The following is a 16,972-nucleotide window of genomic DNA, read 5'->3' on the forward strand; positions in this document are numbered from 1 at the left end:
ACAGCAGAGAATAACACAACATTGTAAAGCAATTATACTCCAATAAGAAAATAAGTGTTTTGATAACTTTAAAATGCTATCATTTATCAAGCTCTTACTGTGTGTCAACCAAGAAGCTTTTTGTGTATTATTTCATTTTATCTTTATAATGAAGATAAAGCTTCCTGAGGTAGGTGCTATCTTTCCATTTCATAGCCCAGGAAACAGGAATAGCAGAAGTTAAGTGGCTGATCCCAGGGCTCCCAGCTGGTAAACAGTTGAGGCTGAGTGCCCTAAGCAATACATTTCACGGCCACACCCTTGACTCAAGGCCTTGGTCTACTTGTCTCATCACCTCCACCGACTGTGGCTCGGTGTCACTAAACACCCCAGAAGGCAGGAACTCATGGGTGCATTTGATGATCTGGCCTTACACAGTCTCCGGTTTATACCACCTGAGGGACAAAAGGGCCAGGAAAAGATGAGAAGGGACCAGGAAAAGTTCACTCGCTCCAGGAGTCGCTACAGCCAGTCCTGACTCCAAGCCCTGGCGTCCAAAGACACGGAAAAAGGAAGCCTTTGGCTGGCACCTCTGCCAAAATGAATCCAGCAGGGACTCAGTGGCACGGTTTGCAAAGTTTAAAGGCCCCAAAGCGTAGATCCTTTGAAGGAGAGATTGTCAACAGGCTCTGTAATCTGAAAACAACAGCTGTCTGCACGGGGTTTACAAGACAGCTTCTCAGAATAAAGCACGTCTATGGTGAAGATTAACGTCCCTCTGGGGAGGGCCTGGCAGAGAACGTGCCCCTCTCATTTGTACCTATTACCAGCCCTCTGGTTCCAGGAAATGTTGTGGCCACGAGGGCAGATGGAGGCCCATTGTCTGGCGTCTGCCGTTCTTCCTTTGGTCAGCAAGGGGATGCCAGCAAACATGGAAGTGCTTAAAAAGGCATCATTTTTAATGACCCAGATCTGGAGATTTGACTTAGAAAAAGGATTGTTTTAATCCCTCCCCTCCAATTAATCCCCCCACAACTGGCCATCAAAACCACTTGGCTGGTTAACTTAGAATGAACCAGAGAGCAGGCGACTTGAGGAATTTAAATCTTCCGGAAGGAAAGAGCAAGACTGGCTGGATGGGGACAAGGAAAGAGAGGACCCAGGACACCCAATCAAGGTCAGCCCTGCTGAGGGGTTTGGAGGACAAGGCCGTGCAAGGCAAAAGACTTTCGTCTTAGGAGACACAGCACCTTGCCTGGATCCACACATCTCTCCCTAAACCCACAGCATACGCCATCATGCCCTCATAGCTCAGAACAGGAATTGAGTCAGAGAAGGACGGTGAGCAGAGGTGATGTCCTTTTTCTTTTTTAAAAATTCATTATTTTAATTGGAAGATAATTACATTACAATATTGTGATGGTTTCTGCCATACATCAGTATGAATTGGCCAGAGGTATACATGTGTCCCCTCCATCCTGAACCTCCTGCCCACCTCCCTTCCCATCCAGTCCCTCCAGGTTTTTTAAACAGAGCCAGACAATGGTTTAAAGCAGAGAGGCAGAGTCAAGCTTCTCACAGAGAAGCAGCAGAACCCGCACCCCCCACCCCTGGCCCCTGCCCATGGGCAGGCCTGACCCCTTCAGAGGACTCTGGACTCCCTGCTGCCGGGACTCTTCGGCCACTGGCTCTCTCCCTGCTTGAACAGCCTCCACTCGTGATTGGCAGGAGTGGGTGTACCAATACCCCAGCTCCCGCTCCTCTCAGGAGGGACACAGAGGCCTGATCTGCACTGACGGCACTGATCTGTGACCCAGCAGGATTAAACTCTAGCTGCCCAGAATAGGAACCTGATGGCTCTCTTCCCTCCCTGGCCCACGTACCCACCCTCTGCACGTGTGTTCTGGGCTCATCGTCCCAATAAATAACTTGCTCTTCAATCTGGGTCTCAGGATCCACTCTGGGTAGGAGCTAAATGAAGACAAGGGGCAGCTGGTGAGGAGAGGGCAGCACAGAGGTGACTTGGGCCCTGTGGGCTGCAAGTCCTGATTCCCAGATCCGAGTGATACAGATAAATTGGAAATCTAGATTCCTAATATGAAATCCTCCAATGTTTATTTTTTGAGAGGTGGATAGGAGAGGGATCACAAAATACACCCGCCTGGTCAAACCAAATGCATTAAGATTAGCCTGTGGTAAGGTCATCTCTGGCCTAAGATTGGAAGGAGAAGAGGGAGGGGTGAGCTGGCATTTTTCAGGATAACAACATGCACACGATGGGACAGCACAGAGTGATTCAGGGCCAGGCTAAGTTTTCATGGTAGGGCGCTGAGACCTCCAGTACGAAATGAAGGAACCCTGGCTCTTCTGGCCAAGAAAGGCTGAAGTGACAGAGAGAACTCCCTTTGTCCTTTTCATATGACACCCCTGGTGCCACCTTCTTCAACTGCACCATCAGGGCCTCCACATCCCTGATGCCCTAGTTCAACTCCCCAAACTGGATGGTAGAAAGAATTAGGGAGCTCAAGGAATCGGAGGTGAGTGTCCCCTCTTTAAAAGTACAGAGAACAATCTTTAACACACTGAAATGTCTAACCTATGAAAATGTGGCTGTTTGTCCAGAGATCTGGAGTTTCCATATCATATATCTTGGTTTTTGAAGCACAAAGTCAGAACTGGAAATCACAGCAACCAATTACTGCTGTGATCAAAAGTAGTCACTTGGCCTCTTACACTCCTCCAGCCATGGGGGGCTCACTACCTGAAACATCAATCCATTTTGGACTCTTTCAGAATGCCTTCCTTTATATGCTGAAATCTACCTTTCTGGAACTCATCCCCACTGGCCAGATTCTGCTTTGTGTAACTATACACTTAAAATAGCAAAATTCAGCAGACAGAGAAGGAAACCAACCCGAAGGGTGTATCAGAATCTCCAGAGTGGAGAGGGTGTCAGCAGTGAAAATGGTTTGAAAACACACAGGTGTTTGTTATGATATTTAAAGTCAAGAAATGAAAAACAATATTTTCCATGATATAAATAAGAGCCAGATAGTACTCAGAATAATAAGATTTTTATATTCATCAAAAGGGAACATGGTGCTTGATAAGACTAAAGACCTTTGTTTCAGTTTCTCTTTCTGACATCTGAAGGTAGCTGTCATCCTTGACTCTCAGCCCCCTCCCCTTTGTGGCAATTACCCTCAGTTTCTGCAAACACTTCTTCTGACCCAGATCATGGCTCCCTCCCAACTTAAGCCACTTTCAATTCAGCTCATCATGATCTTTCCAAACTGGGCATATGCACCTAGGAAGGTAACTGGAGATAAGATAGGGATTAGGTGAAACGTCAGGAAAAATGTTATTTTCAACAACTATTTTTAATACTAAAACAAGGACTTTATTGTCAAGCAGATTACAACATCAGAATTCATCTTTTTTAGTAGTTCAAGAAACTTCAAAGATGTCCCTTGTGCCTTCTTCCTAGCTTTGTTTTTACATGGCCGTCCTTCTGAGTACTAAAGACGCTCTGTGTCTCTTTTTATAAGAACACTAATCCTAAGGGATCAGAGTGCCATTCTTATTTAAAATTTTATTATTGGATTATAGTTGTTTTACAATGTTTATTAATTTCTGCTGTGCAGCAACATGAATCAGCCTTATGTAAACATATATACACTGTTTTTTGTTAGATTTCCTACCCATTTAAGTCACCAGAGAGCACCGAATAGAGCTCTCTGTGCTATAGAGTAGGTTCTCTGTAGTTATCTATTTTATATATAGTAGTGTGTATGTGGGAAGTGGGCTTCCCTGGTAGCTCAGCTGGTAAAGAATCTGCCTGCAATGCAGAAGACCCTGGTTCAATCCCTGGGTTGGGAAGATCCCCTGGAGAAACGATAGGCTACCCACTCCAGTATTCTTGGGCTTCCCTGGTTGCTCAGATGGTAAAGAATCTGCCTGCAATGTGGGAGACCTGGGTTCCATCCCTAGGTAGGAAAAAATCTCCTGGAGGAGAGCATGGCAACCCACTCCAGTATTCTTGCCTGGAGAATCCCATGGACAGAGGAGCATAGTGGGCTACAGTCCAGGATCGCAGAGTCGGACATAACTGAGCAACTAAGCAGAGCCCAGCACAGCATGTAAATGTCAGTCCCAATCTCCCAATTCATCCCAACCCTGTTGCCCCCGCCTTGGTGACCATAAGTTTGTTCTCAGTATCTGTGATTCTATTTCTGCTTTCTTCAAAATAATTTCTTTATTTACTTGGCTGCATCAGGTCTCAGTTGGGGCAGGCAGGACCTTCACTGCAGCACTGGGGCTTCTCTAGGCACATCAGCTTCTCTCTAGTTGTGGCACAAGGGCTCAGATGTCCCCTGGCACGTGGGATCTTGGTTCCCTGACTGGGGATCAAACACACATCCCCTGCAATGGCAGGTGGATTCTTAACCACTGGACCACTAGGAAAGTTCTTCTATTGCTGTTTTGCAAGTAAGTTCATCTGCACCATTTTTCTAAACTCCACATATAAGTGATGTTAAATGGTATTTGTTTTTCTCTTTCTGACCTACTTCATTCTGTATTATAACCTCTATGACCTCATTTAACCTTAATTACCTCCTTATAGGCAGGCTTCCCAGGCGGTGCTAGTGGTAAAGAAACATGCCTGCCAATGCTAGAGATGCAGGTTCAATCCCTGGGTTGGGAAGATCCCCTGGAGGAGGGCATGGCAATCCACTCCACTATTCTTGCCTGGAGAATCCCATGGACAGAGGAGCCTGGTGGGCTACAGTCCATAGGATTGCAAAGAGTCAGATACAACTGAAGCTACTTAGCACACACATACCTCCTTCTAGACTCTATCTCCAAATACAACCACACTGGGACTATAGATCTCACACAGGAATTGGGATGATGGTGGTGAAGGCACAAATCAGTTTCATTCATAGCAGCCCTGCTGGCACTGGTTGCTTCATGGAAATGCCCTTATATCATAGAGATTATGAGTTTAAGTTCTATTGCTCTTATTGGTATTTCAGTTGGCAAGTCTGAGAGGCTCTGGGCCCTCAGTGCGTCCATTGACAGGGTGATGCCCAAAGGAGGAGCCCTCTGGAGGGGGCAGTTACCTCCCCCATACAGGACATATGTGGGGTGCCCCACCCCACTCCCCTTTATTCAGTTCAGTTCAGTTCAGTCTCTCAGTCATGTCCAACTCTTTGCGACCCCATGAATTGCAGCACGCCAGGCCTCCCTGTCCATCACCAACTCCCAGAGTTCACTCAGACTCACGTCCATCGAGTCAGTGATGCCATCCAGCCATCTCATCCTCTGTCGTCCCCTTCTCCTCCTGCCCCCAATCCCTCCCAGCATCAGAGTCTTTTCCACTGAGTCAACTCTTCGCATGAGGTGGCCAAAGTACTGGAGTTTCAGCTTCAGCATCATTCCTTCCAAAGAAATCCCAGGGCTAATCTCCTTCAGAATAGACTGGTTGGATCTCCTTGCAGTCCAAGGGACTCCCAAGAGTCTTCTCCAACACCACAGTTCAAAAGCATCAATTCTTCGGTGCTCAGCTTTCTTCACAGTCCAACTCTCACATCCATACATGACCACTGGAAAAACCATAGCCTTGACTAGATGGACCTTTGTTGGCAATGTCTCTGCTTTTCAATATGCTATCTAGGTTGACTAGCCAAAATTGAGCCAGGTTAGACCCAGCCTTGGAGTATGCAGAGGCGACAGGTTAGAATTTGGGAATCTTGAAAGCAAAGGCAATAGAAATTTCTGCCCATCCCAAATATGGAGGTTCTGATCTATGACTGCTTCCCTCCATCCCCAGGCTACAGATGGAGGCAGATCAGCTCATTTTTGTTTGGACCTCAAAATATTACATTTTCTTTCAAAACCTTCTATAATCCAAACAGCATGTGGTGACTTCTACAGTGACAATATGTTCATTTATTCATTAATTCAACAAATATTTATTGAGTCTCTACCATATGCCAGGAATAGTGTTTGGCAAATAGTGATCCCCAAGGACCTACTTGAATGACTAACTCAAATCCAATGTATTATTAGCAAACTCACTGTTGGGGTGTGTGTGTGTGTGAGTGTGTGTGTGTGTGTGTGTGTGTGTGTGTGCCTGTGTGCATGCAGAGCTGATTCCCATAAGTAGGCCAAAGGACAAGCTGTCTTATTTATATTTTTCCTCTGTTGAATAAAGCTATATCCTAAGAGTTTGAGAACACTCATAAATTCTCACCTGCATTCAAATTAATGAAGTATAATGAGTGATGAACTTCAGACAGTCCAAGCTAGTTTGACCTCCACAGTGATAGGGAACTTCTGAACTCAATAGCCCAGTCTACCCTATTCTTTTTCCTTTCTCCCAACCATCCCAAGCAAACTGCTCAGGGGGTTTATGTTCAGCTCTCAACAATGAAGATCCAGCACTCATCAGCTCAGTTAATCACTCCTTTTTCCCGAAAGTAATTCACCCAGCTCAGTAGTTCTTCCCAGGTGGTGCTGGTGGTAAAGAAACCACCTGCTAATGTAGGAGAGGTGAGAGACACGGGTTCAGTCCCTGGGTTGGGAAGATCCTGTGGAGGAAGGCATAGCAACCCACTCCAGGATTCTTGCCTGGAGAATCCCATGGACCGAAGAGCCTGGTGGGCTACAGTCCAAAGGGTTGCAAAGAGCTGGACATGACTGAAGCGACTTAGCACATAGCACACACAATAGTTCTTAACCCTCAGTTCAGTCACTCAGTCGTGTCTGAGTCTTGGCGATCTGATGGACTACAGACGCCAGGCTTCCCTGTCCATCACCAACTCCCAGAGCTTACTCAAACTCATGTCCATAGAGTCCGTGATGCCATCTAACCATTTCATCCTCTGTCGTCCCCTTCTCCTCCCACCTTCAATCTTTCCCAGCATCAGGGTCTTTTCCAATGAGTCAGTACTTCGCATCAGGTGGCCGAAGTACTGGAGTTTCAGCTTCAGCATCAGTCCTTCCACTGAATCTTAAAATCATCCCAGGAATTTTTTAAAAAACAATGCTAGGACTTCCCTGGTGGTCCAGTGGCTAAGAACCCACCTTGCAACATGGGTTCAATTTCTGTTCAAGGAACTAAGATCCCACATGCTGGGAGCAAGTAAGCCCACATATAGCAACTAGAGAGTCTGTGCACCACAATGAAAGATCCTGCATGATGCAATGAAGATCCTGTATGCCACAACTAAGACCCAATGCAGCCAAATAAATAAAGAAAAACTTGAAAAATATATAATGTCCAGGTGTCAAACCAAGAGACTATGTGTGATTCAGTTGGTCTGGAGTGTGGCGTAGGTATTAGACTTTTTTTTTTTTCCCAAAAACCTTCCCAAGTAATTCTAAAGCACAGTCATGGTGGGGAAGCACTGATACTAGTTTCCCCAAGACAGCTGCAAGATTTCTCCAGGAACCAACCCTGGGTAACAGGCCTCACCTTGGTGCTGATACCAACTTAGTGTGGTTGGTGGTGGTGGTGGTCACTTGCTAAGTCATATATGACTCTTTGTGACCTCATGGACTGCAGCACACCAGGCTCCAGAGCTTTGCTAGATACTGAAAAGAGTTGTCACTTAAGCACTGAGCTTCATTCATACCACTTGTACAATGGGCTCGCTCCCTCTCCAGGTAGCAACCTGTGTTGACCTACATAAAGTAGGATGACTCCAAATGGTAGGACATAAAGTAGGAGGGCAAGGGCTGCTTTGGGTCAGGACAGTTTTGAGAGAAGCCATCCAATTGTACAACATCTTCACCCACTTCTTCCTTTATTGATAGTGAAAGTGGCTCAGTCGCGTGGGACTCTGCCAACACGTGTCTGATCCCATGTACTATACAGTCCATGGAATTCTCCAGGTCAGAATAGTGGAGTGAGTAGCCTTTCCTTTCTCCAGGGGATCTTCCCAACCCAGGGATGGAACCCAGGTCTCCTGCATTGCAGACCGATTCATTACCAACTGAGCTACGAATGGGAGAGAGTATTAAGAGGCATTGCATAGATGTCTCCTAAACTGAAGTGAGTAATTAGAAAGTACTGTCTACCAGTCTTAACTGCAGGCACCAGGGCATCTTAGGCCAAAACATAGCAACCGCCACTTTCTCATACTGTTGGTGTCTTGGCGGCAAAGAGCAGAAACCCACATTTGCACAAGCAATAAAAAGGGGACTATTTTTGGATACACCTCTCAAAAGGCAAGGAGAGACCATGAAACTGGGCCTCATAGAGGACAAGAACAAGGGCCCCATAACCAGAGTCTCTCTCAAGCCTCGTTGCCTGGAACCGCTTTTCTCTGGATCTTCATAGTTCTTTCTCTGTAAACTGGCTTCTCTATGAAAGGCACACAGCCAGCACTCCTTAACATTAATGCTTTGGCAATTCAAGCAACAAGAAGAAACTCACTAGCGTCTGCAAATGCTGGTTGCAAATGCTTGACAGTTAGGGAAGAATATGATTAGCTAAGCTTAGTCAGATGACCACCCCTGGTCCAATCAGCTACATGCAGGGGTGGGATCTTGAGGTTTCAATATGGCTGTACGGTGAAGAGGGGATCGTCTCAGAGAAAGGAGAGATGAGCTGGAGATACTCTGCAGCTGGTGTGTTTTGCAATCACAGACAAGGTGATTTCAGTGACAGTCTTATGAATGACCAGAGCTAATCTGAGAGTGTATTGGTCTCACTCCTAAAACTGGAAGTCACCATCCAGCTCACTTCAGGGCTTGAAAGCCAGGTGGGGGGTCTCTCCCCAGGTGCCCTTCCTCACCTTTCACGCAGCTCTAAGAAACGCTTGGCACAAACACTCTCCAACCTAATTACCAGCCGGAATTAATCAAAGGTATTCCCAACTGCATGAGTGATGCTAGCCAGGAATGTCTCCGAGTTGAAATTCTTAAAATACTTTTGTTTATGAGGAAGTTTTACATGTTAACTTTTTCCAAAAGCCAGTGAGAGGAGCAGTCCCTACAGACATCTGAGAGTACTTTGGCTGTCTTAATTCGCTCATGATGTTTCATTAATATCAATTTTCTCCCTGCATCATAGCCTGGCAGGTTTTTTCACAAGGGTTTTATTCTCCCGTCCCTTCGTTTGTTGTAGTTGTTGCCGCTGGGTCTGTTTGTTTGTTTGCTTGACGTCTCTGGAATTCTTTCTTCATCTACGAAATCCTCTCACATCTTTTCCACAATGCACGCATCTTTTGACTCTAACATCTCCATTTCAAATATGAAAGACATCACAGACCTCACAGAATTTTTTTTTTCCCCACTTGAAAGTGACAAGAAGGAGTTTGAAGGGAAAATAATCTAGAGAAATATTTAACCCTGTTTCTTTTTAAAATATTTATTTTTATTTGACTATGCTGGATCTTAGTTATGGCATGTGGGATCTTCGATCTTCATCACAGCAAGTGGGATCTTTCATGCAAACTCTTAGTTGCAGCATGTGAGATTTAGTTCCCTGACCAGGGATCAAACACAGCACACTCCACCCCACCCTACCCCGCCCCCCGCCCCGCATTTGGAGCATCGGAGTCTTAGCCACTGGACCACCAGGGAAGTCCCTAATCCTTTTTCTTAATCCTGCTCTTGAGATTGGCAGTGCAGAAATTCCATCTTCTCCCTTGTCCTTTTTCTGGAGTATCAACTGAGCACCGTCTTAATTGGTCTTCTCAACAACTGGAGACGGAGAGCTAGTGAGAAAATTCTGAATCCACCACCACCAACTCTCCCACTATGGTCAGAAGTTGATTGGAAATCATTTCTGTCTGGCTAGTTTCCTGCTCTCTCACCCCCCTGTGACAGTCACTGACTTACTTGCTCTTAGTTCCATTCACTGCCATTCCCTTGCTCTCTATCCCCAAGCTTCCTTGCCATCTGGCTTCTGGGTGGGTCCTAACCAATGGAAGGTCCTGGCAGAATACCAGAGGATAGGAGGAGGCTAAAAGTCAGGGTGTTTCTCCTTATCTGTCCTTTCTTCCAGTGGCATCTAAAACAGAACCTAAGTCTTGTCTGTGGCTCCAGCTCCCACTGGGGCGCCCTAACCATGGGTCTGGCTCTCTCTGGACAGCCCTGAACCTTGATTTTCGTTGTACCACACCCTCCTGATGTCCCTCCAGCCTTAGAGGTGGTCACAGATTCCTGCTGTAGCTAATTTCTGGGTTGTACCATTGTCCGTTGTTTGGCTTCCCAGATCTTCCATGGCCTGTGTAATCAATCCCCTCTATTGAATTCTCTGTGTCTGAAACACCTAGAGTACGTTTTGTTTTCCCGGAGGACTCTGAGATATCTGCTCACTCAAAATTAAAGCTCTCTGCCTGCCTAGAAAACTGTTTCTCAAACTATCTTTTGCAAAGGACCATTTTTAAATATTTCCAATCTATCATGGGTTAACACTTGGTCCTACTATACATAACTGGTGTGCAACTTGAGCCACATGCATTGTGGGAGGCAAATTCAACAGTGACTGAACTCATCTACTTCCTGTTCAGTGAGACAAGCCTATCAAACATGCATCTGGATGTCACGTCATAAAAGCGTCTAAGCTTTTACTCTCACCCTCTCCATTGTCTCATCATGGATCTCTTACAAAGATATTCAGGGTTGGTATGAGAACACAGGCCACGCTTTGAATACACTGCTCTGAATCATTTTTATTCGTGTGTAGAACCATCACATAGTCTGGAGAGGCTTTGCATGCAGCCTAGATCTTATCCTTTGAGTTATGTACAGTTCTCTGCCAGAAACTGTATTTCTCACACAGGTAATGTTCCCCACAATGTTCCAATGCAAAAGACACCCATATCAAGGGAGCAAAAATGACCATCACTTAGCAGGGGCTGACTTCTTTTTCAGGCATTTTTCATTTAATCCTCACAATGGCCCCCTAATGAAGTGCCATTATCACCCCCCGTTTTACAGAATGGAAAAGTAAATCTCAGAGAGGTTAAATCGCTTGACCAAGATCACACAGGTTGATGGCCACAGCGCTGGGACTCTCACCCGAGTATGTCTGACTCAATGTCCGTGGTCTGAGCTATGACATTGACTTGCTTCATTCACCTGTGTCCTTGGCACAAAACGCTGAGCCTGACTTGAGGCATCCTTAAAGATATAAATGACCAAGTGAAGCAATGCTTGGTCCATTCTTTCTCCCATCTGGGATAGGGCTCCCCACAAGGCACCCTCCCATTGACTCCCACTGTTTCTCAGGCAAATCCTCCCATCAATACCTTCCTTAGAGAAACCTTCCAAACTCTTTCAGGCCACCCTTCCCTGCTTCCTACAGGTCTGAAAGTCTCCACCACACTCTGAATTCCTGTTGTCCCCAGACTGTACTTTAGAGGCACTTTTTGTCTCCCCATGAATTTAGACGTTCTTCAAGAACAGAGGCTTTTATAATAACAGTGGCTCCTGGCACAGAGCTAATATTTATTAAGCACTTCTTGGCGCCAAGCATTGCTTTAAGCACTTTCCCTACAATAACTTGTTTAATATTCACAACATTGTGAGTGAATTTTATTATACCCTTTTGACATGTGAGGAAACTGAGATGGAGAGACCTTAAGAAAGTTTCCCCAGGTTCAAAAAAAGCAGGCGCTGAGCTGAGATTTTAAACCATTGAGTTGTTGGCCTCCAAAGTCCATACCCTTAGCCACTGTGCAATTCTTGAATTTTCAAGATTCTTCCACATCTGTGATCTGACTAGGTCTTAGGAGTGCCACAGGGAAGGAAGGACATGCGATTATGGAGAGAGCTTTAGAGCTAGGAGAACACTTAGTGGGTTTTTAACTTCCCCAATTGTGCAGGTGAGGACACAAAGGTGTAGGTGAAGTGACCTGTTCGGGGCCACACAGCAAACCCGTATAGACACATCAGTGGGTTCTGAGCGCAGCCTGGAGCTGGTACCATTGGCACCAGGTACAACAGCAGGTGCTCATCTGACCAGCATGCAGTGTTTGCTGGGACTCAGGACAGGCAAGCACAGATTCTGAAGAGATCATCATGGCCACGTATATTGGGAACTGTCTCTGCAGGTGGAGGTTTCCAAGTAAAAAACAACAATAGAACCGTGAGGGTGGGTCCCAACACCTGTCCTCTGGTGGATGTCCCTGCTGGGGGATGCAGGGGCGAGGAAAAGGGTGATTGTGATGAATGCAAGGGGTTAGCTTCTACTCCGTGCCAACCCTAGTTGAATGGACATGTGAGCCTGGTTTGCCAAAGCTTGTAGTCGTTTGTGGGAAACTGGAAAGATGGTTATCTATAAGAAATCTTCTGATCTGTGAAAGTGTTCGTTGCTCAGTCATAGCCAACTCTTCATGCTCAATAAGTATGTGATGGATAAAGGATGGATGAATGAATGGCTTTCAGTCTTGTGTGGGGTCCCCTGAAGTTGATGATTAAGGCTTAGGACAGGGACACGAGAAACAAACTCAGCTGGCAGCCTTGTTTGGTGGAAATAAACTTTGGATTGTGAGAGCAGAGGGATTAGGTACAAGGATTATCTCCAGCATCTTCCCTGAGCCAGGGGAAGTTTCAGGGGACCAGGTCCCACCAGCAATCCTGTTTTGCACAGGTCTGGTGCTCCAGGGCACAGCAACCTCAACCTGAGCTGGACTTGACCTGCAGGAAATGTCTGCCCCAAACCATGGCGTCAGATGCCATGTAGAATACAGCAGGCTCATGTCTGCCAGTGAGACCTAGAATCCCAGCTAGGAAAGAGACCTGGCCAGCTCCTGGGTCGCTCAGCATCCCCAGGAGGGGTGTGGTCCTATCCCTTGAGTGGGGTGGGTTCCTGCCTACATGGATGGGCAATGGACTGGCATATGTTTATCTTTCCCGTGGCTGTTTGCAGAACCCACAGCATCCAGGCACATTCTCTGTTGGTGTCTCTGGGCCTCCTGTTGCTCCACCTGGCCCCTCGTCCCTCCCACCTCTGCTGACTTGTCTGCTGCCTCTGGAACTTTGTATACTGTTTCCTCAGTCAGGATGTTCTCTCTGCCCTGCTTCCTCCTACTTTCATTTATCAAACCCTTGCCCTGACTGAGATCTACCTTAAGACTCACTCACCATACCCTCAATGCCTCCTGAATTCCTCCTGAATTTCTAAGACCCCAAATAAGTTCTCCATGGATACCTATTCTGTATACACAGATCGAAGCAGTCGAATATCATGGTTAAAAGTTTCAGGTCTGGAGCCAGATAGCACAAGTTTGTGTACTGACTCTATTCTCACTAGGAATGTATTAGTTTCTGATTGCTGCTATGAAGTGAAAGAGTTAAGTCAGTCAGTCATGTCCAACCCCATGGACTGTAGCCTGGCAGGCTCCTCTGTCCATAGAATTTTCCAGGCAAGAATACTGGAGTGGGTAGTTATTCTCTTCTCCAGGAAATCTTTCCAACCCAAGGATCTAACTCAGGTCTCCTGCACTGCAGGCAGACTCTTTACCATCTGAACCACCAGGGAAGCCAGATTGCTGCTATAAGTTGCAATAAACTTAGTGATTAAACACAGAATATTATCTTACAGAAGGTGAATAAGCAAGAAAATTGAGGTGTGAGCACCTGCATTTTCCCCAGAGAGCCAAGTGTAGACCATTGAGGAACTCATGATGTCCTAGCAATAACTGAACCCACCAACTGCTTAGCCAACAATGAAGTCCTTAGCAGTACATGGAGGACCTAAGGTGTGGATTTCAGAGAGGACTGAGATGAGCACAGGCTCAGAGGGACCAAGCACTGACTCCCATAGTTCAAACAAGAAATGTGGATTGAATTTTTTCCGTTTAATTGTTGACTTTTTCCGATTTAAAAAAAAATGCGACATACCATGGAATATTCTAAAAGTTCAGCAAAAACAAATACACCCAGAAAACAAATACTGTGCCCACAATCCCAGCTTCTGAGCAAGTTGGGTAGTCTCTGAGCATGGTGACTATGAATGCAGTTTTAAGGGTTCAACTACCTACAGCCAAACCTCAGTCCTAGCATATACAGCCATGTGATTTTGGACAGAGTCACTTGACCTCTTGTGGCCTGCCTCAATTTCCTCAAATTTAAATGGGGATATAACAGTACCTGCCTCATAGGGTAAATATGAGGAATAAGTCTACAGGACTTAGAATAGTATCTGGCATATAGTAAACACTACAAAGTGTTTTTACCTAACATTATATTTAATGTCTGTTTTGACATAAGTTAAAAAAAACATAAATTTTTTTTGAGCTTCCACAAAGTTCCATGAAGGGATGGATCAGTAATCACCAGGGGCGAGTTCAGGAAACCAGGGAGGCAAAGGACAGGGCTTCTTGTTGGTGCCTCAGCCTGGCACAGGCTACTCCCCAAACCTTTCTTTCAGGATCCGTTTTTTTTTTGGTGGCACTGTGCCGCTTGCAGGATCTTGGTTCCTGGACCAGTGACTGAACTCAGGTCCCAGCATTGGAAGCGCAGAGTCCTAACCACTGGGCCACCAGAGGATTCCTGGGGATCCATTTTTCTTCACCACCTCCTGCAAAACCCACCCGTCCCTCTCCTATGGACGCCACCATCACTCTGCCCACACCCAGGGGTCTCCCCTCCGGCTCTGGGCCTCCTTCTCCTCCCTCTGCCTGCTTTGCCGCTGACAGCTAGAAGATTCCAAGCCAACCATTTTGTAGAAGGTCCCTCGTCTGGGTTTGTTTGATGTTTCCCTTTGATTAAATTCAGGTTATACATTTTTGAGAGGAAATCACAGTTTCATTTCTTCACATGAAAATATTGAATCCATTTGGAATTAATTTGGGTATAAATGATATATTTTTCCTCACTTATATGAAACACCTCCTTTATCATATAGCAAATATTTAATTGCATATCTTTTATCTTTCTGCTCTTCAAAGCCAGTGTCACACTGTTTTAATTACCCTGGCTTCGTAATATGCACCCCCCAAACACGGTAATGAGCAGAGTCCTCCTAATCATGCTCCTTTTCTCAGAAACTTCCTGGCTCTTCTCGCTCATTAAATCTTCCAGATGCACCTTAGAATCGTGTTATCAAGTTCCTTAAAAAGTACCTTTGTGATTTAGGTTGTCGAACTTTGAGATCACTGTGGGCAAAATGGGCAACTTTAATACTAAACCTTTCCATAGCGGAGCAGTGTCTATGTATCATCCAAACTTTCTGTGACTCGGTAAAGCTTTGTACTCTTTTTCATAAAGTTCCTGCCCTTTTCCTTGGGGGCTGATGACTACTTTTGAGTCTCTTGTGAACAGACTCTTCGATCTGTTTTTCATTGCCTTCTCTGACTGATGAGTCGCTGACAGGATAACACAGAGGTTAAGATCAGAGTCTCTTCAGATGACTACCTGGGTTTGAATCCTGGGTCGCTCACTTGTACACCTTGTTGTATGAGGCAACTCATGTGACCACCCTGTGCCTCAGTTTCCACATCTGTGAAATGGGGAGATTGAGGTCATCTGCCTCTTAGGGCTGTTCTGAGAAGGGACCACACAGAAGGATACCTGGCCCATGTTTAGTGATAACCACTGCAATTTCCTCACAGGCTCCTTACTGACCCCTAGGGCCTTCCTAGGAGACACGGCAGTGAGTGGAAGTCAGTTCTTACTTCACACCCCCCTGCAGGCAGACCCTGGGCAGAGACCTTTACTAGGGTCACTGAGAGCAGCCCTGTTGCCATAGGAACGGCTGGTGTAGTCTTCCTCTCAGGCGTTCCCATGTGCTTCTGCCTCATTTTCTCCTCTCTCCTACCAGTGTCCTCCAAGTCTCAGTCTGTGCCCACTCCTGATGGTGACTCTGGCCTTTCCCTCGTTCTCAGCTTCTTAACTCAGTATCCACAGGAAGTGTTCTGGCCCTCCCGCCCCATGGTTATTTCAGTGTGCAGGGATCTGACTGGCTTCATCCATTTCCCCAAGCTAGCCCCTGGCCAAGCTGTCCTCAGGACAGAGGCCAGTCAACCTGGGGAGCTGGGGGGAATCTGATTTTATGAAGTTGTCTGGTGGGGGTGATTCCTCAAAGAAGGGGACGTTAGCCATCAAGGGGAGTACCCAGTACCCATAGGAGTGGGCATTTCAGATGTGGTCCGTGCTTGGCACAACCCAACAGTCCACAAGCAAGGATTAAATACGCATCCAGGAACCACCAGCAGGGGTCCTCTGGAGTAGACCTCATTAGTCCCCTTTCATGATGGGGAAAATGTGGCTCTGAGGGTGTAAAGGATTTGCCCAGGGTCACCAAGCCAGCCTTTGATGGTGGTGGTGGTGGTTTAGTCCCTAAGCTATGTCTGACTCTTGTGACCCCATGGACTATAGCCTACCAGGCTCCTCTGTCCATGGAATTTTCCAGCCAAGAATACTGGAGCGGGTCGCCATTTCCTCCTCCAAGGAATCTTCCCTACCCACGGATCGAACTGACACCTCTTGAGTCTTCTGCATTGGCAGGCAAATTCCTTAGCACTGTGCCTCCTGGGGACCTGATTACACTCTTGATGTGTGTTAGTCGCTCAGTCATGTCCGACTCTTTGTGACCCCATGGGCTGTAGCTCGCCAGGCTCTTCTCTCCATGGAATTCTCCAGGCAAGAATACTGGAATGGGTTGCCATTTCCTTTTCCAGGGGATCTTTCCAATCTGGGGATCGAACCTGGGTCTCCCACGTTGCAGGCAGATTCTGAGCCACCAGGGAAGCTCCATACACTCTTGATACTGTGTATAAAACAGATAACTAACGAGAACCTACTGTGTAGCACATGGAACTCTATTCAGTGCTCTGCAGTGACCTAAATGGGAAGGACATTCAGAAAAGAGGGGATATATGTATACATATGACTGATCTACTTTACTGTATAGCATAAAATAACACAACACTGTAAAGCAACTATAATAAAAAATTTTTAATTAATTAAAAAACAACACGAATTCCCCTCTCCCCATCCTCTTGGCTGAATTAACTCCTAATTTTGCCTA

Source organism: Capra hircus, chromosome 18, assembly GCF_001704415.2.
Source record: "Capra hircus breed San Clemente chromosome 18, ASM170441v1, whole genome shotgun sequence".
Taxonomy (NCBI): Eukaryota; Metazoa; Chordata; class Mammalia; order Artiodactyla; family Bovidae; genus Capra; species Capra hircus.